The sequence below is a fragment of the Solanum dulcamara genome, chromosome 12 (assembly GCF_947179165.1).
Source record: "Solanum dulcamara chromosome 12, daSolDulc1.2, whole genome shotgun sequence".
NCBI classification, from domain to species: Eukaryota; Viridiplantae; Streptophyta; class Magnoliopsida; order Solanales; family Solanaceae; genus Solanum; species Solanum dulcamara.
This window is the reverse complement of record NC_077248.1, coordinates 33,036,130-33,061,314: the sequence shown is the minus strand read 5'-3', so window position 1 is coordinate 33,061,314 and position 25,185 is coordinate 33,036,130.

Here is a 25,185-nt window from a genome sequence, read left to right as displayed (position 1 = left end):
CTAATATGGGTGTAGACCTTCGATAAAACATCTTTAGGGTCTTGAGTAACATTATTCATTAAGGATCTTAAGTCACTCTTTCATTAGAGTCTTGAGTCACCTTTTGAAGGACCTCAAGATACTCTTTCTCTTAAAGTTGCTTGAAACACCATTTAAACCTCATTCATAACCTTTCATAAGGAATTAATAAACATACTTGAATAAAGCATATTAAATCTCATTCATAAATCTTATACTGAAATAACTTCGAAAATCCAGATCATATCTCATAAATCTTACTTGAAACTAATATTTTGCATGAGTAATTGAAATTCAACTTGAAATCATGCAATATGATGTGAATTATGCATTTCATAGGTTAATAGAATTGAAATATATCATATTTAAGAAGACCCAATGCAAATCATGAATTTAGGCCTTTTAATTTAAGAAATTGTAAGAGAATTTGAGAAGACATCTTTAGGATTACTTGAGTGAAGGTACCCATTAATTTAGTCCCACATACCTTGACTTTGATTAGCCCTAAATTGATGAGAATAAAGGCTGGACCTTGAAGAACCCTTTTTTAATTTGATTGCGAAAGAAGAAGACCTTAAGAGAAAATTTTAGAGAGAGGGTTTTGGATTTTGGGAGTTATGCTGAAAATGAGAGCGTTAGAAGGATTTAGGGTAGTTTATAAGTATGAATATAGCATTACAAACTTTCCTCATTCATGAAAGAAATATAGGGAAAAGACCCAAACAACCCTCATTAAAACTAAATCTGAAACCCATAACGGGCTATCACCATGGACTATTAAGGTCACTACGGTCCGTGGTTCCATCTGTGAAGTGGGTCTTAACTTTTTAGAATAGAGGTTTCCCATTACGGGACACACCATAGACCGTGAAGGGAAATACGGGCTGTGGTGGCCATCTGTGGCATGAGACTTACACTCGAATTTTGGGGGTTGCAGTAAAGTTTTAGGACTTCCTTCACGGAGACTGTAAGGGTCTGTGAAGGTAACTATAGTCCTTTAATCAAAGACGTGATGCACGGCCTAGTGGAGGGTATGCAGGAATGTATACCACGGTTTGTTAAAGGCTATACGACCCCTGGTGGTGAGGCGTGGTCCCTGTCTTTGGAGTGTTACTCAGGGTCTTAATGAAGAGGTCACCACAAAGGGCACCACAGCTCGTGGTGCTCACAATGGCCCATGATCCATTGTCGTGGTCCTTTCCATATAGGTATAAGGTTTAGGAACTCCACTTCGAGTGGTGGAGATCATTACCGACTGTGATGGCCTTCCTAGTCATCACATGGTACCAAAAACCTATATTTTCTGAGATTTTGTCTTTTGTTCCTCATTTTTCTTGTTTCCAACTTTCGGGGTCTTACAATATCTCCCCCTAGGAATATTCATCATCGAATGGAACTCATGCTAGCATGAAAAGAATAGGAAAGGAACATAATATCCCAACATGAATGTAAAACATTTAAATATTACACCAAACATGATATATTTAATCTCATATCAGCTTGGTCTTCCTATGTAGCACCTCAATCTCTTGGTTCCTCCACAAACTTTAACTGGAGAAATTTCTTTGTTTCTCAACTTTCTAACTTGTCAGTCCAAAATCTCAACCAGAACCTCTTCATATGAAGATTCTCTTTAACATCAATGTTGTCCAATGGCACAATAGAGTTAGGATCACCAACAAACTTTGTCAACAGAGATACATAGAACACCAGAAGCACCGATGCCAAATCAGAAGGCAGTTCCAACTCATAAGCTACCTTACTTATCCTGCTTAAAATCTGATATGGGCCAAGATAGTGGGGACTTAGCTTCAATTTCTTACCAAAACACATCTCACCCTTACTGGTGAAATTTTCAAGTAAGCCCAATCATTAATCTCAAATTCAAGTTCCCTTCTTCTAGTATCAAAATTAGACTTTTGTTGGCTTTGGTTTGTTTTCAATTCTTCTCTAATGAGTCTAACCTTCTCCATGGCCTCAAACACCAACTCGGGTCCTATTAAAGCAAATTCACCTACCTCGAACCAATAGATAAGGGATCTACACCACTTACTATAAAACATCTCAAAAGTAGCCATCTCAATGCTAGAGTGATAATTCTTATTATAAGTGAACTCTATCAATGATAAAGGATCAATTCAATTTCCTTTAAAATAAATCATCCATGGTCTCAACATATCCTCTAATATCTAAATAGTATGCTTGGCCAGGCAATCCATTTGTGGGTGATAAGATATAGTAAGCTTCACTTGGTAACACTTGGATGTACAATATAGCATAATCCTCAATTGAATATGAAGTCTTAACAGGAACAAAATGAGCCAACTTAGTCATTAGGTCAACAATCACCCAAATAGAATCATGTTTCCTATGAATACGAGGCAAACTAGTAACAAAGTCCATATTTAAGGCTTCCACTTCCAAGTAGGAATCTTAATGTCTTGACCCAAACCTCCCAATTCTTGGTGCGCAACTTTCACTTGTTGACAACTATGACACTTAGCCACTAATTCGACAATATCCCTTTTTATTCCACTGCACCATTATACTTCCCTCAAATATCGATACATCTTTGTGGAACTGAGATGAATAGAATACCACAAACTATGATCTTCAAAAATATCATATCTTTCACGCCATCAAAATTTGGAACACACAATCAGGCTTGATATCTCAAAATACCTTCTCCCTCTTGATAGAAACCTCAATGGCTTTTTGGCAACCTCTTTCTTTAATTCAATTAAAGTGGGGTCATTATTTTTCTTTGCCTTTTCATCTGTCACAAAAGATGATTCAGAACCATTTTGCATAATAACACATCCATCCTCACAATCAACCAATCGAACATCGAAATGGGTTAATCTATGCATATCCCAAACTAGCTCTCTTTTCTCATCCTCTATATGAGCAACATTCTTAATGGACAGTCTACTAAGGGTGTGGGAAACTATATTTGCCTTAATTGGATGCTACAACACAATAATGCCATAATCCTTAAACAACTCAAGCCATCTCCACTGTCGAAGGTCCAAGTCCTTTTGAGTGAACATATATTAGAAACTCATGTGATCGATAAAAATATTAACATGGACACCATAGAGATAGTGTCTTCTTAATTTCAAAGAAAATACCATCGCCGCCACCTCTAAATCATGAGTTGAGTAATTTGTCTCATATACCGTGAGTTTCCCTAAAGCGTAAGCTATCACTTTACCATTTTACATCAGAACACAACCAAGACCAACTCGTGAAGAATTACAATATACACTGAACCCATTAGAACCTTTCGATAATGTCAAAACTAGAATGGAGGTACGCCTATTCACATGCATCAAACCATTAGAACTTCACCTTCTTTTGAGTCAAAGTATTAAAGGTCAATGCAATGGAAGAGAAACCTTTCACAAACCATCTATAATAACTGGATAAGCCTAAGAAACTCCAAATATCAAAAGGAACTAATGGTCTAGTATAGTTATTAACCACCTCTATCTTCTTTGGATCAACCATAATTCCTTCTTTGGAAAAATGTGACCAAGAAACGCAACAGACGTTTAGCAACAATTCATATTTACTAATCTTTGCATATAATTGACTGTCCTTGAGAATTTACAATAATCCTTATATCAAAATAACATCAATGAAGATAATCACAAACATATCAAATTATTGCTTAAACACCCTATTTATCAAAGCTATAAAAGTTGCAGGGGAATTCATTAGTCCAAAAGACATAACCAAAAATTTAAAGTGACAATACCGAGTTTTAAAAGTCATCTTCAGAATGTCACATTCCCTAACCTAGAGTTAATGATAACCCAATAAAACATAAATCTTTGAAAAGTAGCTTGCTCCTTGAAGTTGATCAAACAATTCATCAATCCTTGGAATGGGATACTTATTATTAATTCTGACCATGATCAATTACTGATAATCAATACACATACGATAAGAACCATTCTTCTTCCTAACAAATAGAACTTAATCACTCTATAAAGAGATACTTGGTCTAACGAAACCCTTGTCTAGAAAATCCTTCAACTGATCCTTTAATTCTTTATATTTCATCGGGGCCATTTGCTAAGGAGGAATAGATATAGGATGATTATCTGGGAGAAGATCAACACTGAAGTCTATTTATCTTTTTGGAGGAATACCTAGAAGATCATTGGGGAAAACTTCCTAAAATACATTAACAACTCAAACTTACTCAAGAATAGGAGTTTTGAAGTTAGTATCTCTAACTCGAACTAGATGATAGATAAAACCTTTGGAAATCATTTTCTGAGCTTTAAGGCATAAGATGAATTTACCCTTAAATACGAAATTACTACCTTTCCATTCTATGAATGGCTAACTATGAAACTAAAACTTAACCATATGAGTTCTACAACATATAGAGGCATAATATGCATGAATCCAATCCATACCAATAATAACATCAAAAGCGATCATATCAAGATGTACAAGATTAACTAAGGTTAATTTGTGAAAATATGAAATTGAGCAATTTCTATTGACTCTTTTTGCCAAAACGGAATCACAAACCGGATTATAGACCAAAAAAGGCTCTAGCAATATCTAAGGGACTAACAAAGAATCTAATAGCAGGATAAGAAGTAACAAATGATAAAGTAGCACTCGTATCTAACAATTCATAAACATTAAAGACAAAGACTTTCAACATAACCGTGACTACATCAGAAGACTCCTCAACTTCTTTTCTGTCTTGAAGGGGATAGAACCTATTTTGGTGTTGGCCTCCACCTTGTTGGATTTGTCCACATTAAGTAGTTTGACCTTGAGGTCACCTTTACTTCTACTTATCAGGACATTCAAAAATCTTTTGCTCCATCTTACCGCATCCAAAGTATGCACTCATTCCAACCATATATTTACCTCTATGATTTCTTCAACACATGTTATATTTAGGAAATATAGATCCACCAACAATACCTTGAGACTTAGGATTTGGCACATTGTTCTTCTCAAATTTTGGAGCCGGAGTATTTGAAGAACTATGGCCTTGAAACTTTTGGCCTTGTTAGAAATGACCATTACTACCACTGGACTTGTTCTGAGGAAACCCACCTTCAAAACGATCCCTCTTGGACTTTCTTACATTTATCTCGTTAGGCTTTTCCCTCTTGGAATCCCTTACATTCCTCTCCTTAAGATTTTATCCTTTAATTTTCTTTTCATAGTTCATGATCCTAGGGATGTCCATCTTCTTGATAAGCATAGTGTTTCAGCACTCTTTCATAACCAAATCTGACACTCTTGAAATATACATCCTCATTTGGGCACGAGAGTCGGCTACCAAGGATGGACCATACTTGGAAAAGTTTTTGAACTTAAGGGAATACTCCCTCACACTCATGTTCCCTAGATTGAGGTTGATGAACTTGAGGGTATAGACCTTTCACAAAACATCTTTAGGGTCTTAAGTCATCTTTCTCATTAAGGATCTTAAGTCACCCTTTCATTAGAGTCTTGAGTCACCTTTCAAGGATCTCAAGTCACTCTTTCTCATAAAAATTTCTTGAAATATCATTAAAACCTCATTCATAACCTTTCATAAGGCATTAATAAACATCATTCTATAAGGCATCTTAAAATTCATTCATCAAGCTTATATTGAAAAAACATCAAAAATCATGATCATATCTTATAAATCATATTTGAAATTAGTATTTAACATGGGTTATTAAAATTCAACTTGAAATCCTGCAATATGATGAGAATTATGCATAAGTAGGCTAATAGTTTTTTTAATATATCATAATTAAGAAGACCCATTACAAATCATTAATTAAGGGCTTTTAATTAAAGGAATCATAAGAAAATTTGAGAAGATATATTTGGGATTCCATGGGTTAAAGGTATCCATGAATCAAATCCCACATACCTTGACCCCTATGAGCCCTAAACTGATGAGAATGATGGCTTGACCTTGAATAACCCATTTGTATTTTCTTGAGAGAGAAGTAGACCTTGAGAGAAAACTTGAGAGAGAGGGTTTTCGAATTTTGGAGTTATTTTGAGAATGAGAGGGTTAGAAGGATTTATGGTAGTTAATAGGTATGAATCTAGCCTTACAAACCATCCTCATCCTGAATTCCATGTTTCCATGTTGCGGCGGTACGTTCCAGAGTGTTCAGTTTAGCTTGATGAGTCCTTAGGTTTTGAGGAGGAGCCTGAGGCTATTTTAGACAGACATGTTAGGAAATTGAGGCCTATGGATATCATATCAATAAAGGTCCAGTGGAGGCATCGTCCGGATAAGGAGGCTACTTGGGAGACCTAGCAAGACATGAAGACTCAATATCCCCACATTTTCTAGCCATCATATACCATTTCATCGTTTGAATTTTGAGGACGAAACTCCTTTTAGTATTGGATATTTTAATGACCTCCTTGGTTAATTCCATGTTTTTTCATGTTTTTACTATTTTACCCCTCCCCACAACTTCTCTATAGCTCTTGTGTGATGTTGGGATGGGTGGCATGCTCCTCGAGGTGGTTGGGGAACTTAGGGAGAGTTTTTTTATTTTTAGAGGTTTAAAGTTCAAATATTTGACTTTCGTCAACATTTAGGAATTTATTCATCATATGAAAATTCTGAGGTTCCATCTGCGCTGAAAGATCCATTTTGGTGTAGAAGGTAGGTTGTTTTGGGTTTTGGAGTCTTCCTTTTGAGTTAGTGTGATTTTATTATTCTAGCTTTAATATTTTGGCCAAGTTTGACAGCGGTCAGTATTTTTGGTAAACTCACTCGGTTGAAAATTCTATCAGTGCAGTTAGCTCTAGTTTACCTTTTGTTCAGTTCTTAAAGTGCTCTGATTGAGTTTTTGGCCTTTTGGGCATTTTATGTGTTTTCCTTGAATGTGTTGACTTTTGACATCATTTCAATGAGACAGCCTCTATTGGTTATTTCATCGATTCTATTGAGTACGGAATGCCATTTTTAGTTGGGTTGCAGTCTTTTTGTATTGACTGGGTTTTGAATGAATTTTTGAACTGCATCGGGGAAAATTCCAATACCTTATATTCAGCCCCAGCTAAGCTTCTGGTTCAGCATCCATTCCTTTTCATGTTCACGAGCTAAGGATGCAATCGCGAATGTCTAGAATGCTGACTATCACAATCACGGGCTCAATTGTCGTGTTAAGGGTTATTTGGTCACCGTGATCGCGGGGTTGACTGTCGTTATTGGGAAGGGTATTTTAGCTAATGCTTTCTATCATGGACCTAGGTCCCGGGATCATGATTAACAATTTCACGGGCTTCAGTGAAATAAACATGCCCGTTCCAATAGCTCAAGTCCCATTTCAGGACAAAAAATTAGGATTTTGAGAGCTATTATTGACTAAAAACACTATTAATAATTGCACTGCATTGGGAAGTCTTGTCGGGAGGTTCCAAAACCCTTTCTCATCCAAAACTTCTTGTAATCTTTGCGTAAATTCATCTATTCCTTCCATATTTGACCCTCTAAAGGCTTGAACTTGGTGGGTAGATGTCAGCCTTTTTCATGCTCGGAGTGTGCCCATTTTTTGGGCACAAGTTCCTTGAGTTATTTGGGACCTTGTGATAAAGTTGATTTTTTAATTGTATGGCAGGTACCAATATTGAAATTTTACCCAATTTTGATTATGTTTTTAATTTTGGTAATATAGATATTTTTAGTATTGGTTTTATGTGTTCTTTGATAATTTGGTAGAGTAGCATCATTTGGAGGCGACTCAGAGAGAAACATGTCTAGTTTAGAGGTTCGTGTGAGGTTTTTGCCTTGAGGTAGGCTATGATTTCTTTCCTTTAGAATTGGCTCAGTTAGAACTTGTATATATGAGTAGTATCACATGATTTGGTTAGTTTCTATCTGTTAATAGTCTTTTTCAGCAAATTAGGATTTTATGGCTATCTTTGGTAATTAATTTGGATTTTAGTCCTTGATGCCTTAGTTTAGATGCTTTCTTGACTTGTTTGCACCACTTACTAACCTCAGAATTTTAATTCTAGGTGACTTAAAACTTAGGATTCTACTTGATTGACTTGATTGGTTACGTTTGCCTTTTGTTATACTTCGGGGTTCTTAATCCTATTTTTCTTGACTTATATAACTCAAATATTGGGCCTGAGGTTATGCTTTGGTACACTGGAATTCTAGGTTAGTAAACTTATGCCCTTCGCGGGGATTTTCCCTATTTTTGCGTGATACACTACTATTTGATATCCTACTTGCCTTATTTTTCTCACTGCTGAATTAGAACTTGAATTTTTTCCTTAAATGGATGAGTTAGGGAAAAGACTTGGATTTTGGTTAATAAAAGACTTATAAAATTGTGAAATTATGTTATTTTGTTGATGATAAGCTCGAGGTATCATACCGGGCTACCCGTTTGATTGATTTTGGGCTATATCATTACTTTCTATTTTGATGAGCTTGAGGTGTGATTTTGGATAGCTTGTGGATATAATTCGAGTTATTAGCTTGATATTAATGAGCTCGAGGGTAATTTCAGGCTATCCATAGTATTTTATTTGGGATTATTGTTATATATTTGCTATGTTATACTTTATACACTCTTCCAATATTTTGTGAATTAAGTAAATTATTGTGATTACCTATGTGGTTGGGTTTATTTGGCCTTTGTATGTATGTTTTTACCACACCCCATTTCACTCATAGTTGTAACTATATTTTATTTAGTTGTTATTAGTATCATCGTGCTACTTATATATATATATATATATATATATATATATATATATATATATATATATATAAATTAACTCAGTTGGCCTATGATATCTAATGTCTACCCCATGTTTTGGTGCTCATACTGCAGTTCTACATCCTTTGAGGCAACTCCCAATTCAAGCCACTCCCAGTGCAGACCTGATCATCTGTAGCTGTAACCGATCTAGATAATGGTGATCTCCTGGCATTTACAGACTTGCTGCTTCCATCTTTTGTATTGACTTGCATTTGTATTTCGGATGGTCAGTTTTGTATTATGTGTATATATTTTAGCCTATATACTTAATAGCTCTTGTATAGGTGACACCAAGTTCGAGAATTGGTCTAGCATTAGTTCATTATTTTTTCACTTTTAGGCATTTTTTTATAATTTTTATTGTATTTACACATCTATACCATAGCTCGATATCTTTTATTATATTATTCTTGCTACCTCCTTCTTATGTTATTATTTGTTATTTAGTTAAATATTTGGCTTTCGAAAGTTTTGGGTTTAGTCTGGCTAGCCCACTTGGTAATTATAGTTATCCCCATCGCGGCCCAGATTCAGGTCGTGACACACACTACAACTTTCATATTTATTTGAGAAAAGATAAAGGTATGATGGGTCCTATTTACCCATAGAGTGTGTGACGAATCTTTCTATGTGGTGGCTTTTTTGTCACCGTATCTAACAGATTTGTCTCTTATATAGGTCCATGTAGAATCTCACATAAGGAAACAATTATGAATAAGAGAGCTCAAGCTTTGATAAGCATTTGGTTTCTTGAAATCCTCGAGTTCCACTTGGCAAAGAACTCTCTTTCCATATTCATATTGCACTCTCTAGGGTTATCAAAACTAAATTCCACTCCAACTCATGAATCCTAGAATTTATGAATGCGAATGTTTTAACCAGAATATCTCTGTCCACCTTCTAATCGGGTGATATATTGCGTTGTTATGTCTTCTAAACAACTCTTTTATTTTATCTCCTCAATATATTTTATACCAAATATCTGTATAGGGACTCATAGAACTTTGGGTTTGGTCAGGGAGGTTTCCTTGTCCTTGTTCTTTTGGCATTCCTCCTTGATGGCTTAACTCTGTCCATGGTAATTGTGAAGTGAAATCCAAGGCTAGTTAAAATCTAATCTGATAGCTACTAATGTCAAGTTAGATATAATTAGGGACACCCCACAATGAACTTCCTATCATGGTTCTAGAATTATAAACAGTTGGGTACCAAACTTACTTATTAGATTTCAAGTATATATTTAGTACAACCTCAAGATGATGTAATAACTTTGTAATGGAGCCCTTAGGTTGTGTCCTTATTTCATATTGTTCTGAGCATTTTTCAAGTGTATTTAGCAGTTCTATCCTAGACCAATTAATTCAATGTAAAAAAATACATCCCCAATGTTTATTCTAAATAATTATTATAAATAACTTAGGACTGAATTTGTAAGGTTTGTGCACACAAACCTTAAAACACAAATTAATATTTCTAAGAAGTAGGGACCTTGAGGCTTTTAGGGTTGATTGAGGAAGAAACATTATAAAATAAGGTATGTTTCATGGGGTGTTTAAAGGAATTCAGTGGTTGTACAACACAAAGATAAGATAAATTGAAAATAATCTGAACTGGACTTAAAAAGGGAATACGGGTGAGGTTGACCCAGCAATTCTTTAATTGAATCTTTTATCGACCCATGTCACACATGGTACAAGGTACATCTTATACTATAGACATCTTGCATTCTCCTAGCTGACATACTCCACCTATGTATGAAGTTTTGAACTAGTTTCTGCGAAGAGTCAATCTCATCTAGTTGCATGTTGCTTCTTCTTCACTCGTAAGAGAGTATAAAAAATATTTACTTTAAACATTTCATTAGATATTAATGCACTACTACTATTAGCACAAAGTCTCATAATATTTCTTAAGTGCTGGAGAAAATTATTCTACCAAGGGTTGCAAAGTAGCCCTTTAACTCTTCAGATCTCTTACAATTAAATCCCGCAAAGAAAGCAATAGTATCTTTGTTTTTACAGGTTTTGAGTCTACTATTCTAATCAAGCACAAATCCTCATAATGTCAAGGTTTTGAAGATTTTGAAAATTATCTATTTTTTATATACATTCATTGTCATCTTACATTGATTAGTGTTCCTTCTATAACTAAGAAAGGATTCCCTAAAATGATCGGCATACTATCATTTTCTTCAAAGTCAGAAATATGAAGTCCATAGGGATGATGAATATCCCAACTCTTATTACTATATACACAATGATACCATTTGATGTAAGTTGGACCTATTCATCTATAGCCAAATAATGTGCTTTGTCACGACCCATGCTAGACCTTAGAGGTGACACAACAATGAAAATTCATAGAGACTCCAACCAAGCCTCTTAGAATATATAGAATGTTATACATTCATTGTAATTTTAAAAAGCTTTAAATGCGGAAGATAATCTAAAATATGCAAATCTCGATATAAGTGAAATCAAAAGATAATGTTCAAAATGAATGAATCATACTCTTTTAGTCTGACAATGCATCTAATATATTGACGTGGGTGTATGACAAGGCCTAGGTCACCTAATTAAGAAGAAGTACATAATTCTGAGCATAAAGGAAAGTCATAGCGAGTTCTCCTAGAATCATGAATACTTACAAAATAAGCTAACATTTAGCGAAATTCTTAACTAGCCACAGAAATGAGTAGAAGCGTCGAGACCTGTATTATGAAATAATATAGGCAAAAGTATGTGTTAGTACATGGAATATACCAAGTATGTGAAAAACATTCATAATGTGAATAAAGGGTCATAATAAATATGACTATGAGATACATGACCAAATTATCTTGAATAGCGTAAATTAAATGATAAAGTCATGTTATAATGTTATTGCATCATAAAACAACAATTAAGTATTTGTAAAAAAACATAGTTATTTTGTGGGATATGAATCGTAACCAACAATAAGACCATGTGAGCTATAACATGGAATCTGGTGTAACTCCTACAATAAACAAGAGAGGCTACCTTTTTAAGGTAGAATCCTTTTCATTCATCATGAACTATTTTGGATCCACTATATATTTTATTTAAGACAACCTATGTGGATACATAGTTTAAACTAGAGGTTTCTACTAGAAGCTACCTTACCAACCCTCCACCTAAATTTCTCTTGGTGCTAAGTCAAATCTCAATGGAATAGATAAAATAATTTTAAACATATTATTAGGAACACAATAAACCTATGTCAATCCTCATCATAAAATCATGTAAGAGTAGCTCCTTAAAAATCATGATTTATAACATTGTTCATGTAGATACTTACCTTTCTAAGCGTCGAAATCACGCTTTCATTTATATTGTGAGAGATACTTTAAGAATTCATTGATACATGCTTGAAAACATCCTTGAAATATCATTCATTACTTTCATAAAATATTCATAAATATTTCATACACTTCATGATCATAACTCATTGTTCATAGGTGAAAATCATAGACATACTTCATGGGTCCATAAGAAATAAGTTGAAAATCTTGTATCATAGTAAATTAACTCATAATAATATAGAATAATATCAATTTAATTAAAATATAAAAGACACATGAAAAATTAACATGAAACTCTCATTGAAATGGGTGAAGATAAGTTTGGAGAATTAAAATCTTTTGGGACCCAATGGATGAAAAAAATCCATTGCTAAATTCTCACTTACCTTGATAATCAAAACCCTAATACAAGATTCTAACAGTGGAGACTTGATCTTAACATGAAACCCTAGTCTTGATTTACGAGAGAAACCTTGGTAGAGAATTTGGGTGCCTTATGTAACAGACTTGCTTTTTTAACATAGATTAATTCTGAAGAGCTAAGAGAATGTGAGAAAATCAATCACTGCCAGTGACCTATGAGTAGACTCTATTACCCGTAGAGGGTTCTACGAATCATAGGAGGGGCCCATAGAACACTTTAACACTTAGCCATTTTTTTAGTGTGAGAACAATTCCTACGAGCCAACTTTACGTCCCGTATGATGTTGTACAACTCGTAGGGCCCCATTGTAAACCCTATGTCACATTCCAATAGCTATAGGAATGTGTACTTAGTACTACAGAGGTTTCTATGAACCGTAACATTTCCTACTAGTCGTAGGACGGTCTGTAGACCTAAGTCCCAACTGCTTCAGTGGAATTTGATGATGATCCTTTATGAACCATCTTCATGTCTACGACTCATAGAAGTATGGTTGTAGAACCCCCAATCCATGAACAAGTGAGGTCCATTTTTGTGCCCAAGTTTCTACGACCGCTGTTCTTTTGTCTGTAGAAAGTTCTATGATTTGTAGAAGGAATCATAGAGATCTAGACCCAATTTTAAGAGAGGAAAAGTTATCTTTTCCCACCTTTTCCAAACCAAAATTGTGATATTTTGGGATTGAATAAGTACCTTATTAGTACCTGACATTCCTTTTCTCTCATTAATATTTATAACATTTTGAGAGCAAGGATTAGAGAGAAGGAGAAAAGCTAGGGTTCAAACGTTTCTACCAATTTCTTTGAGTTTTGTGTAGATCTTGATGTTCTAGTTATGTAAGGCAAATAAAAATATAGGACTAAGCTCGTCCTCATTAAGTGATGTTTGAGATTAAGTTTGAGTTTCAATCCCGTAAAATTGAGTTCTTTAGTTATCTATGTAATTTTTTATTGAGTTCTTTGTATGTATAAGTATATTGTGATGATTTCCATGATTTGAGTCATGAATTTATCATTCATGTTTTCATTCACATGAACCCTAGTTGAGTATATTTACATTGCAAATATTTTATGCATTAATTTAAGATGAAATAATGATATATCAAAATTTTTAAATGAAAAAGAGTTTGAGTTTGAGATTAAGAAGTCCTTCATTCACTCATTTTTGAGCACGGTCATTATGAGTCTAAATGACTTTGAGTTATAATGCATTTAAAATAGCTAAAAAACCAACTCAAGAATTCTCAACTCAACTCAATATAGCATGCAATATTTGAAATAGAAAATGCTTTACAAAATATAAATAATTAAATGTAACTCAGTATAAAAATAGTATGTTTTGCTCTTCGAAGAGTTTCTATATCCGACAATCATCACTATGAAAATCATGATGATACAACAAACTTTTGTCATTGCTCGTCCAATACTATCATGACCCAATCATAGGGCCTAGACGCGATACGGTGAATGAGACACCCGGAGGTACCTCACCAAAGCCTCTTATAATTAATTTAGCTTTTCATAGGCAATGACATTCAATAAACTGTGAAAATAAATGGGATAATGGGACTAAGGAAAATAACATAGAATAAAAGCAAACAACAAACTTATATCATTATACATTTTCATTCAAACATACTTCAACTAATAGACTTGGTGGGGGATAAGACATGTCCCTAGCTCACCCTCAATTATAGTGTCAAAAGTAACAAAAGATAACCAAAAGCCTATGCATGTCATAAGCTAGAAAAGGAAATAGGATGTTGTTCCCAAAATATGGGAGCTCACTGACAATGTAGCCTTCAATGAATCAACTAGCATCGTGGAGGTGAGTGTGAAGCAACGTCGAACCCTACATGGTGATATCATGTAGTCAATAGAGTATATATTATTACTTTGAATGTACTAAGTATGTGGGCAATGCGACATAATGAAAAGTATTAAGACATGTATAAGAAAAGTACATAAGTGAGTGCATGCATGAATAGTCAAGTAATGAGCTTTTGAAATATTCATTTGTGGGAAGATGAATACAACTTTCATTTAATACCATGCGAGCTATTACATGGAATCTAACATAACCCCCTACATTGGCATAAGGAGACTACTTGGAGGGTATAACTCCGTCAACTTCATTCATTTCTTTAACATTTAGGGCTAATTGTGGATCTACTAGCCTAAGCCTATAAGGGCTCCTATGTTGGCACATAGTTAATAAGATCAGGGGTTTCAACTAGGATTCTCTTAACGAATCTCACCTACATATCCCATTCGGTGCTAAGTCAGTCCCACAGAATAGTTCATATAACATAAGAACATAATCATGTGCATATATTTAGATCATCAAAACATCATTCGGTAGAATAGCTCATTATAACCTTTCATTTGATTCACACAAGTGAGAATTGGTCTTTCACAAGTGGAATTTCATCATTCTTTCATTTCATAAGACTTCCTTTGATCATAAACATTTGCTTTCGTAAGCTTTCATTTTGGAGTCAAAGTTTTCAATTCAACTTCATTGTAACATAGTAAAATTAGATGGGTTATATTCAATAAACATTCAAATCCATGATAGCATGCATGAGAGTAATGTAATGCATCAATTTAAAACATCTTTAAAGCAAACCACCAATACACTATAAAACTCCTTTTCATGCCTTTGTAAAAGGACTTTTGAAAAATCAACCATTTTATGAAATTAAGAACCAATATAAACCAATATAGGTAAATAAACTTCAAATAGTCAATAATCTATACTTTGGGAATTATTATATAGAAACCCATAATATTTTACCATTTGAATTGAACTATTGAGTTTAGAAAATACTTGGGCTCCATGGGAGGAAGAACACATGAAGTAGATCCATATACCTTGGGAAAATAAATACCAATGCAAGCTTGAAAATAGAGTCTTGGAGCTTTTGGAATGAAACCCTAGCTTTCTTTGTGAAGAGGAAGACCTTAAGAGAAACTCGAGAGGTTAGGGTTTTGAGTATTAGAATATGAGTGAGAGTAAATGTGTGTGGAAAGGCTTAGGGTCATTTAGATAAGGTGAATTCAGTACCCAAAATGACACCATGTTGCTATTAAAACATAGAAAAAGACCAAACTACCCCTTTTAAATCTTCCTAGACTGAACATCACAGAGGAACCATCATAGTCCGTGGTGCTCACCATGGCCGGTGGTTAAGTTCCCTTGTTATTTACTTGGAGGAAAATTCTCAAGGTTTGCAGAGAAAGTCCATGGAGACCTTCATGGTTTGTGGAGGGTATCGCAGCCCGTGAATCGGGGTCGTGGTGCAGGACCTATAGGAGGACCTTTAGGAGTCACCACCACGGAGCTTAGTATGGTTCCTAAAGAGCTCCACGGCCTATTGTGGTGATTCATGGTCCCTGCCTTGGAATGTTTTCTAAGACCTTAAGGGAGGGGTCACCACGGAGGGCACTACAATATGAGGTGCTCACTACGATCCATGGTCCCTCATCGTAGTCCCTTCCCTATAGGGTTGGGTTTCAAAATCTCCATCATGGTGGCTTACCACGAGGCATGGTGCAAACCACGGCTCGTAATGGCTTTCCATAGTCTTTATTTGGTGCTAGTTTTCTGCATTTCTCTACAATTTCATTATTTATTTCTTGTATTAGGACATTTCAACTTTTGAGGTTTTATAATATCTTCACCTTAAAAATATTCATCCTCAAATGAAAATCATTAGCATAGAAAAAGACTCGGCACGAGGACTAGCAACCCAACATATATATAATGACACTTGAAATGTAAGCATGGAACATGAGATCTTTAAACTTAGCATAAAAAATGGCTTTAAAATTCAATTTCATTAACATGCATGCATATGAAGAGTTAGGAAAAACTGAAACGTAGGAGTCTTAAACAAATCATGAATAACTTTGTACCTTAGGCTTGATTAGAGTGGAATAGATGAGGGTATAGTTTCATCATATCCCCTTCTGCTACTCATGTAGCACTTTCAACTTGTTTATTCTTCCAAAGGACTTTAATGGATACAAATTCTTTGTTCCTCAATCATTTGACTTGGTCATAAAAAATTTCAATCGAAACCTCTTCCTAGGTCAAGTATTCTTCAACATTCACTACATCCAATTGGACAATGGAACTAGGATCACCCACACATGGAACACCAGATGAACCATGGCAATTACCCATGGAAATTTCAACTCATAGGCAACCTTACCAACACATCTCAGGATTCTATACAGCCCTATATACCTAGGGCTCAATTTTGGCTTCTCATCAAACCGAACTACACCCTTCATGCATGAAATCTTTAGGTATACCCAGTCATCTACACTAAACTCAATATCTCTTCTTCTAATATTAGAATAGGACTTTTTCCTACTTTGAGCCGTCTTCAACCTTTATCTAATGTGTTACACCCCACACTCTTGAGCTCGGCATATATCCTAAGTTTCTTAGACATTATCATATGAGATGGATAAGCTACGACATTATCCAATGACTCTAAGGAAGGGAGAATATGTTACCCCATAGTAGAGAAGGTTTGAAATAGAGTCATAAGAATCCGAAAGGAATTGGAGGCCAAATAATGAGTCGTAGGACTTGATTTACCTATGTAAGATACCAAATTAGAGGTCTTACATACTTGAGCTACTTGAGGACATACTAAGCTTACGTAGCATGGATTGTATAGGCTCCTAAAATAAAATAAGATTATGAACCCACGAGGAAGGGAAAAAGATGACACGTGGCAGCCAATGGATGAGTGACTCGTGGCAGCACCTCAAGCAAGCAGGTGACCCACCTACTTAGGGTCAAGTAGGTGACCCACCAACTTGGAAGGTGGGGCCCACAAGGACACATGAAAGCCTAGGGGTAAGGTATGGATCCGTGGCCCAATAGGGGCTGGACATGTGTCATCCTATGGGGATGACACATGTCACCTTCTAAGCCACCCTACATATGTATGTTATATGACTGATAATCTGATTCTCATCCAAATTTCAGCCAAGAATAAGAGAGAAAACATGAGAGAAAGAAAGAGAGAAAACGCTAGGGCAAAGAGGAGGTTTTTGTTCTTATTAACAGACCCATTTTTGAATTGTACTGCTGTTAGTAATACGAGTATAACTCCTTGTGTAAGGCTTCGTTTCAAGTAATTCAAGATGTTTTAAAAGATATTTCATAGGCCTATAACTTTAATTTATCCTATAAAACCTTGTTTTGCTTTTCTCTGCTCGCAAAAGGGTGATGAAGTATGGGGGAGGTGCTGCCCAGATTTTGTTTTGGGTAATCCTACATGGACTGTTGTTGATATTTTGGGCATATCTTTTTGTAAATAATTGTTGTAGGGGTGATTCAAAATTATATGCGACCTTTAGACACATGTATATAACTTTCATTGAGGCCACAAATCTTGTTTCCCTTAATTACCCCTTCGAAACTAAGCAACAATACAAGACAATAGGCTGTCTAGAATTTATATTTTGATAGTGTTGCAAATTTTGGTCAATTTTGGGTAAGGTAAGGTCTTTAATTTCTATTTGGAGGTTATGGTGTTGGTATTAAGTGTATTATATGTAGTTTAAGTGGATGGAACTATGAATATATCATATAAATGCTTGATGTTGGAAACAATCAAAAATGGAAGTCGTTATAGTTAAATTATAGTCGAAATGAGGCGTTGTGCGTGTGGGGGCTGCTGCAGGTGTGTGGTGGTGTGTTTAAGGCCTAAATGTGTTCTAAAAGAGGGGTGGGAGCTGCTGGTTACATCCACATGATCCCCCACTTTGTACGGTTAAAGGTTTCACAAAATAGAAATTAGAAACCTTATTTTGGATATCATAATTTTTAGCAAGTTGGGTGGAGTTTATATTGTGTAATGTTTCCATAGTTTACTTATATATGAGCTAAAGGTTATTGTTTTTGGCTGGCTGTAGTAATTAGGTATGTAATTAGGAATTTGGATAGGATATATTATAGGGAAGATGCTGCCAAATTTCCGGTAATTCTTTAAATGAGTTAAGGAACTAGTCTAAGAGGCGAGCGAGGAGATGAGTTATGTGAATACTAAGGTTCAATCGAAGGTGTTGAAAAGTTTAAGGTTGTTGATACTCTCCTTGATTCCATGTTAAATGGGTTTGGAGGACGACGTTATGGACGTGATTAAGAGAAGTCCATACGAGGTATGTGAAGCTTTCTTTTGTCGTTTTTTTGGAATAAGTATGTAGAGCTATCTTTCTTTTCTTTTGGCATGTATTAGATGTATGTTATGAATGATATGTATGTGATATTTGGGATTCAATCCATTCATTAAGTCCTGAATATAAGTCAAAACTCTCATTTACTTTTTGATGTTAGAACTCCTACAATAGCTGGGTTGTTGCCTTTAAGTGTTCTATATGATGAAAAGTAGTACATGTAAAGCCTATCTCTTCTTTCCTTTGGAATGGATTAATTTTAACTGAAATGATATATGATATGGGTTTAGAGGTAATTCCAGTTATCAACTCTTAGTGTCACTCATGACTTGTACGCACTTTTGAATATTAAGAGTCTTAAAGTGGTTCACCCACTACCTTGAGCCATCTACATGTTGAATGGTAAGTGGAGATACAAGCTCCTCTTCCTAAAGGATCTGAAATGACAAATGTCTCTGATTGCATAAGTTGAGTCTCTGACCACATAAGTTGTGTATATCTGTGATTCTTGAGGTCCTAATTAATGTAATCCCTAATGACATCTAAAGGGCACTTCGGATAATTACCTTCCTTGTCTTCAGGTGATGGCTCACTTGACTGTTTCATTCAGTCTCAAAGGGTGATTTAGTTTTATATGGTTTCTCACTACTCTACTCGTGCATACTGTAACTCATCCTTCCTCGAGTCCCACGATGGGCCGATAACATTATCGTGCATAGTTTTACTACTTCTTTCACCAAGTCCTGTGCCGGATTTATATAGTTCCATGCACGAGGAGATGATTTTGTACGTGAGGTATTTATATATGTTATATGTTATGACGATATGATTATTAACCGAGTCCTTGGCTGGCTGTAATATGATGGTATATGTGGCGAAATAAGGAAGGAACATCGAGTCCCTCCTTAGAGGGATGAATACAGTATGTATATTATGATGGTACGCTATAGACGTACACCACTCTATTCACCGAGTCCCTCACTAAAGGGTCAGATACTTTATGTAGGCATTCATATGAGATTAGAGTGATACATTTGTGACCCCAAGCCCCATAATAAACCAGATGTAATACAATGACATACACGATAAGATTATACCGTATATGATGATATGATGCCGTATACGACGATATGATGAAATAAAATACATGATGATACGATGACATGTGAATGTGATGAAATAATTATGACACCGAGTTTACTAGAGGGCTGGGTATAGTATATGATGATGTATATGATTGCGTGTCTTAAGGTGCAGGTATAATAATTCATTAAATTATTATACTTATCCCCTGCATCCTTATTTTAGTTATGGTCTCAGTTATGATGTGTTATGCTTTACATACTCAATAAATATATCATAATGACTCCCTTTTCTCAGGGGGCTGCATTTCATGCCTGCAGGTACATGTGTTCATTTTGGAGATCCGTCAACTTAGGATTTCCTCTCAGCTATGTTAGAGGTGCTCCACTATTCTAGAGCCTAATTTTTGATACTGGTCATATAATATGTATATATTTGTATATTCAGGGGTACGGCGGGGGCCCTATCCCGCCATATGATGCAGTTATTACTCTTAAAGGTCTATAAATATGTGTATGTGGGTTATTTGTAAGTTCATTTAAATTATGCTCATACGACGTATTGCAAATGTTTTGCGGTATGGAATCCTCATCGGCTCGCGTGCACTTTCATGTTAAGATACAGGTGAATGAGGCTATAGGTTATGAAAAAAAAGTTTTAAACCATTGAGGTTTTTCTGTATAGTATCACATCACACAGTTCAACTTAAGTGTAGTTGATAGGTATGTATACGGGGGTCCAGGTCGGACCTCAGTCGCAGCCTATAGACAGGATGTTACACCCCATACTCTCGAGCTCGGCATATATCTTAAGTTCCTTAGACATTATCATGTGAGATGGATAAGCTATGATACTATCCAATGACTCTAAGGAAGGGAGAATGTGTTACCCCATAGTAGAGAAGGTTGGAAATAGAGTCATAAGAATCTGGAAAGAATTGGAGGCCAAATAATGAGTTGTAGGACTCGATTTACCTACATAAGCTACCAACTTAGAGATCTTACATACTTGATCTACTTGAGGACATACTAAGATTACGTAGCATGGATTACATAGGCTCCTAAAATAAAACGAGATTATGAACCCACGAGGAAGGGGAAAAGATGACACGTGGCAGCCAATGGATGAGTGACCCGTGGCAGCACCTCAAGCAAGCAGGTGACCCACCTACTTAGGGTCAAGTAGGTGACCCACCTACTTAGGAGGTGGGTCCCACAAGGACACATGGAAGCCTACGGGTAAGGCATGGATCCATGGCCCAATAGGGGTTGGACATGTGTCACCCTATGGGGATGATACATATCACCTTCTAAGCCACCCTACATATGTATGTTATATGACTAATAATCTGATTCTCATCCAAATTTCAGCCAAGAATAAGAGAGAAAACATGAGAGAAAGAAAGAGAGAAAACGCTAGGGCAAAGAGGAGGTTTTTGTTCTTATTAACAGACCCATTTTTGAATTGTACTACTGTTAGTAATATGAGTATAACTCCTCGTATAAGGCTTCGTTTTAATTAATTCAAGATGTTTTGGAAATATATTTCATAGGGCTATAACTTTTATTTAGCATATAAAACCCAGTTTTACTTTTCTCTGCTCGCAATAGAGTGATGAATTATGGGGGAGGTGCTGCCTAGATTTTGTTTTGGGAAATCCTACATGAACTGTTGTTGGTATTTTGGGCATATCTTTTTGTAAAAAATTTTTGTAGGGTGATTCAAAATTGTATGCGACCCTGAGACACATATATATAACTTTTACTAGGGCCACAAATCCTGTTTCCCTCAATTATCCCTTCGACACTTAGCGGCAATACAAGATAGTAGGTTGTCTAGAATTCACATTTTGATAGTGTTGGCAAGTTTTGGCCAATTTCGAGTTAAGGTAAGGTCTTTAATTTCAATTTAGAGGTTATGGTGTTGGTATTAAGTGTATTATATGTTGTTTAAGCTGCTGGAAATGTGAATATATCATAGAAAAGTTTGACGTTTGAAACAATCAAAAATGGAAGTCGTTATAGTTAAATTATAATCGAAATGAGGCGTTGTGCGTGTGGGGGCTGCTGCAGGTGTGTGGTGGTGTGTTACGGGGCCTAAATGTGTTCGAAAAGAGGGATGGGAGCTGCTGGTTGCATCCACATGATCCCCCGCTTCGTACGGTTAAAGGTTTCATAAAATAGAAACTAGAAACCTTATTTTGGATATCATAATTTTCAGCAAGTTGGGTGGAATTTATATTGTGTAATGTTTCCATGGTTTACTTGTATATGAGCTGCAGGTTGTTGTTGTTGGTTGGCTGTAGTAATTAGGTATGTAATTAGGAATTCGTATAGGGCATATTATAGGGGAGATGCTGCCCAATTTTTTGTAATTCTTTAAACGAGTTAAGGAACTAGTCGAAGAGGTGAGTGAGGAAATGAGTTATGTGAATATTAAGGTGCAACCGAAGGCGCTGAAAAGTTTAAGGTTGTTGATACTTGCCTTGCTTCCATGTTAAATAGGTTTGGAGGACGACATCGTGGACGTGATTAATAGAAGTCCATACGAGGTATGTGAAGCTTTTTTGTCGTGTTTTTGGAATAAGTATGTAGAGCTATCTTTGTTTTCTTTTGGCATGTCTTAGATGTAAGTTATGAATGATATGTATATGATATTTGGGATTCAATCCATTCATAAAGCCTTGAATATAAGTCAAAACTCTCATTTACTTTTTGATGTTAGAACTCCTGCAATAGCTGGGTTGTTGGCTTTAAGTCTTCTATGTGATGAGAAGTAAAACATGTAAATCCTATATCTTCTTTCCTTTGGAATAGCTTAATTTTAAGTGAAATGATATATGATATGGGTTTAGAGGTAATTCTAGTTATGAACTCTGAGTGTTACTTGTGACTTGTATGCACTTTTGAATATTAAGAGTCTTAATGTGGTTCACCCACTACTCTTGAGCCATCTACATGTTAAATGGTAAGTGGAGATACAAGCTCATCTTCCTCAAGGCTCTGAAATGACAAATGCCTGTGATTGTATAAGTTTAGTCTCTGGCCACATAAGTTGTGTTTCTGATTGCATAAACTATACTTCTTATTGCATAAATTGGGTGGCATTATCTTGATGCATAACTGTGATTCCTGAGGCCCTAATTGATGTAATCCCTAATGACATTTAAAGGAAACTTCGGATAATTACCTTCCTTGTCTTCAGGTGATGGTTCACTTGACTGTTTCATTAAGTCTCAGAGGGTGACGTAGTTACATATGGTTTCTCATTATTCTACTCGTGCATACTGTAACTCATCCTACCTCGAGTCCCATGATAGGCCGGGAATGTTATTGTGCATAGTTTTACTACTTCCTTCATCGCGTCCCGTGCTGTATTTGTACAGTTCCACGCATGAAGAGATGATTCCATACGTGAGGTGTGATATATGTTATATTTTATGATGATACGATTATTCATTGAGTCCCAGGCTGACTGTAATATGATGGTATATGTGGAGAAATAAGGAAGGAACACTAAGTCCCTCCTTAGAGGGATGGATATAGTATATATATTATGATGGTACGCTATAGAAGTACACTACTCCATTCACCGAGACCCTCACTAAAGGTCCAGATACTTTATGTAGGCATGCATATGAGATTAGAGTGATACCATTATGACCCCGAGCCCCATAATGAATGGGATGTAATATAATGACATATACGATAAGATTATACCGTATATGATGATATGATGTCGTATACAATGATATGATGAAATAAAATACATAATGATATGATGACATGTGAATGTGATGAAATGATTATGACACCGAGTTCACTAAAGGGCCAAGCATAATATACGATGATGTATATGATTACGTGTCCTAAGGTGCAAGTACAGTAATTCATTAAATTATTATACTTGTCCCCTGCATCCCTATTTCAGTTATGGTCTCAGTTATGATGTGTTATGCTTTACATACTCAGTACATATATCGTAATGACCCGTTTTTCTCAGGGGGCTGCGTTTTATGCCTGCAGGTACATGTGTTCATTTTGGAGATCAGTCAGCTTAGGATTTCCTCTCAGCTATGTTAGAGGTGCTCTACTATTCTAGAGCCTAATTTTTTATATTGGTCATGTAATATGTATATATTTGTATATTCAGGGGTACGGCGGGGGCCCTGTCCCGCCATATGATGCAGTTATTACTCTTAAAGATCTGTAGATATGTGTATGTGGGTTATTTGTAAGTTCGTTTCAATTGTTCTCTTACGACGTATTGCAAATGTTTTGCGGTATGGAAGCCTCATCGGCTCGCGTTCCCTTTCTTGTTAAGATACAGGTGAATGAGGCTATAGTTATGAAAAAAAAGTTTTAAACCATTAAGGTTTTTGTGTATAGTATCACATCACATGGTTCAACTTAAGTGTAGCTGATAGATATGTATACGGGGGTCCAAGTCGGACCCTAGTTGCGGCCTACGAGGTTGGGTCATGACATAATGACTCTCAACTTTTTCAAAGCCTCCAGGACCAAGTCGGTACCCATCAAGGTCATCTCACCTATATGTGGACACTAGCTAGGCCGTGTAGGCAAGAGACACAAGGTTCCTACTAAGGCGTTTGGTATGGGCTGTAGAAACCCCCCCCCCTTTAGGAGGATACCACTTATGAAACAAATAGATAGTTTTTTTTAAAATCACAAATAGTCAAATCCATTGTTGGTCCATAAAATACACAAAACTCGAACCAGTAGCTATTACAAAACTATTATCTTCCTTTGTGCAAAATGACAAATGAACATATAAACGTAGAACATGCATGACTTGAGTTAAAAGAACACTCCAAAATAGCAAATCTATTCACCCTGTTCAAGTTACAAGCATATAATTTTGTTTTCACAAGCCTTCAAAATATCATACATAAGTGCCACTTGTTACCTATACAAGTCCCCAAAATATTTACAAAATTAGATGCATATACATATGTGATATTCACAAGGGCTCCAAAAAGTCTACTCCAAATGGTCATCTTCATAGCTAGTCCTGCACATTACCTACAATAGAAAACAACTATCGCTAAGCATAAAGCTTATTGGTGTAAAAACTTTGGTCTTGGAACCATTAAATTCTTCAATTCCCTTGTTCATCGTAGGTGGATCAATAAGGTAAAAGAAAGTCCAAGTGAACAAGCATATCAAAGTATCGAATACAAACCTTGAAGAGTTTCAAAATATCAATATCAATATTCGAAGGCTCAAGTATCAAGAAACTTATAATTCAATTTCAAAAGAGTTTCAAATACTCAATTTCTCCCAATAGGTGTGTCGTGCCTCCACACTAAGCACAATCAATATCAAGACATACCAAAGC